This window comes from Lagopus leucura, unplaced genomic scaffold, assembly GCF_019238085.1.
Source record: "Lagopus leucura isolate 7727_CA_CO unplaced genomic scaffold, USGS_WTPT01 35437-0_obj-0_obj, whole genome shotgun sequence".
Taxonomy (NCBI): Eukaryota; Metazoa; Chordata; class Aves; order Galliformes; family Phasianidae; genus Lagopus; species Lagopus leucura.
In genome coordinates this window covers 56,262-59,504 of record NW_024968076.1, presented here as the reverse complement: position 1 = coordinate 59,504, position 3,243 = coordinate 56,262, and positions in this window count along the sequence as shown.

Below are 3,243 nucleotides of genomic sequence, written 5' to 3'. Positions count from 1 at the left end.
ATCTCCATAGATAATTGATGTTTCTGCTCCAGTATCCACTAATGCCATAACTCTCTGAATATTTTTTCGGGACCAATAAATCGTTAATTCTACATAGGGCCTCCGGTCCCGTCTGGAGGCCCTACGGGGACTAACATCCCTTGTCACTCCATGAATTGTGCTAGGGCCAGTTCTTTTGCTTCTGACGGCTCAGGCATTGTGGCCCGAGACACCTGAGGTGGCTTCTTTTTCCTGTTTGGAATAATAAAATCTTCTAGGTTCCATGTTGTTGTTGGAACCCTGTCTATAGCTCTTACCCTTGATTTCTTAGGGTAGCTCTGGAATTTTTGATTGTCCTTTAGTTGTCTCCAGAGCTGGAGAAGGACATGGTTGGGCTGGCAGTCGATCTTAGCAAACTGGACCCCAGCCCGAATTAAATCATTAAACATTTGTTTTCGGGATACCCTTATGGGTCCCAATGGAGGAGCTCGAGTAGCCGGCATTTTGGTTTTATTTACCAGCAGGACCTCTGTTTCCTCCAAAAACCGAATACTGCGCCTAGTCCGCAGGCGTTCTGTTTCTCCCAAGTCGGCCACTCACTGGGCAGCCTGCTGGACTACGGCTTCTGATGCTACAAGGGGATTTAATATGGAAACTAGGGTGCCGTACAGATGGGAGGGAGCTTGCTGTAGAATTAAATCTCTCATCCCTGCTGAAAATTTAACCATATCAGGGCCATCAAATGTATCTTCATAGATGGCCTCTCTTACACCCAGTTCACAGATATAGTTTTGAAGGTCCTCCATGGAGGACCACATACCTGTATGTAACGGTATGTCTGATTTATTCGGCCATACCATACGGCAGGCCGCCATTAACCATTCTAGTATGGAATGGTTTTCATCACGATATTGATTGCCTACGTATAACCTCTGTCTGAGAGCAGGATGGACGGTCATGGTGGCCAACTTAGATATTTCTGGGCCATTCACCAAGACACTTTCTGCCCCAGAATCCCACAATCTCAATAACCAAGCCGGCACACTTTCTCTAGGCTTCTGCCGAAATCGTTGTACTAAGTCCATTAATTCTGTTGCCGTGTATGGCCGAGCTGTAACATGTAAATGAGTCTGGGCAGGGGGCCATTGATCAGGCGGCACCCCTGCCGGTCTGTCCTGTACTTTTTTTGTTTTTTGGGTTACAACAGGACGGACTTCCAATGGATCAGTTTGAATTGGACATTCAAGATCTGATTTGGATTTCTTGTTGTCCTGATCAACGAAGTCTGTTGATTCAGGAGTCTGGTCATCGTTTATTGAAATATTACGAATTTGGCTTATAGGAAGATGTAGAATTGGCTTCTTCCCTGTTAAAACGCCAAGTTCGTGCTCCAGCTTTTCAATGCGGTCTTTCAAAAGCTGATTTTCAGTTTCTAAAGTATTATTTCTTAAGTCCGCATGATTTAAAGCGGTTAATAATGGCTATGCCACCATGGAGGCAGCCAGTTGTCTTTCTTCGGTAGTGAGGACATCCTTGCCAAGTCCTTGAAAATAGTCCGCCATGCGATATGGGGAGAGATTGCCCATAACGTGTAAGGGACCCCATTTTTCAATGATGGCAGCTAACTCATAATAGGGCAATCCCTCAAATCCTGGGATCTGCCCTGGAATCATTTTCTCTAGAGGAGTATTGTTCTCCCCCTTGACCCATTTATAGAAATTCCACAGAAAAGACATGATGTTAATTTCAGTATATTCAGCCTGCCTGGCTCACCAAGTGTATAACCAAGATGTTATAATCACAATATAATTGTGTATAATCAATAGATATCAAGATGTTATAATCACAATATAATCAAGAGAGTAAGGCAAAGCAGACAACGATCACAAAAAGAGAATAAGTGGAAGAGCTTACCCTTGGGTTGAGCTCACTAGAAGATACCAAAAGAGGGGATCTCCAGAAGAGATCCTTCCCCTCTGGTAGCCAGCTTTTAAATAGGTCCAGGAGGGGTGAATTGCCTTCACCTGTGCTCCTCTGGCTGACTCATGGCTCACCTCAGGTGATCAATCAGAGGTTCAGGCCGTGACTCAGCAGTTCCCATACAGCATTCTAAGCAGAAGCTGTGGAGCAAGATAAATGGCATGAGAAAGCAAAGATGAGAACCAAGGAAGGCTCCAGAAGAGAAAACCAAAAACCACAAGTCACCTAAGCTGTGTGATGGCTTCATGATAATGACCCTGATTGGAGGAAGAACTGCCTGGATAAGCACCTGCATGCATGGTTAAGGTGTGTCTGTATGAAATGTTTTGTTGATATGTAAAGGAAGGTGAGAAAGTTACAAGACTAATTTGGGAGTCTCTATGAGGGATGTCAGAACCTGCAATAAATGATTTGGATTGTTTGCATCTGAGTCTGTGCCTCAGACACCACAATGGGGGGACTCTGAGCGTATGTTGGAGTGTACAGGAAGACATGGGGATGTCCTTGGAGTCCAGTAGGGCATATTTGGAAATATTTGGAAACAGCTGAAGAGCCCTCGAGCACACCGAGGAGCTGTGAGAAGGCACTAGGGTGCTCTGAGATGTCTCTTGGTCCCCCTGCAGCACGCATGATTGGGCATGTCTGGATATCTGCAGAGCAAACTGTGGGGCCCTGAGAAACCTCTGTGGCACATTAGGGGCACTGGAAGCCAGAGGTCAACAGGGGAGTTTTTGGAGACCCCTTGGCAAGACTCCGTGGGCCCTGGAGTGTAGGAGCAGCTCGTGCAACCAGCAGGTTGCACCTGCTTGGCTGGGAGCTGATTGGCTGGGAGGTGATTCCCTTGGTTTGATTAATTTAATTACCAGATGATCATTAAATAACACTATCCAACAGTCGTTACAGGTTATTTTTTTCCCATAGTTCTGTCATGCAGTTGTTGCAGCTTTGCTAAAATATGCTGAGTTTATTCAAAATTCCACTGATGCTCCTAAAGCACTTGAAGTGCATTTGGGGGGCAGTGATAAAACGGCTCTGAGATTCATCATTAACGTGCGTTATGCGGCAATCCAGGCCTCCTTGGGCTGCATAAATTCAGTTTCACCACCGCATCCATCTCCCTTCAGCGCTGCAGTGGAGCCGGAGACCTACCCAATATGGCGCCGCTGTGGCACCGCACCCCATTGCGTTTCTACCTTCCTCCCGTCATGCACTGCGCGACACCAGCAGTTCCGGTTACGGCGCTGCGGTGATTGGTCCATCCTCTCTCCCGGCCGGAAGTGAGCG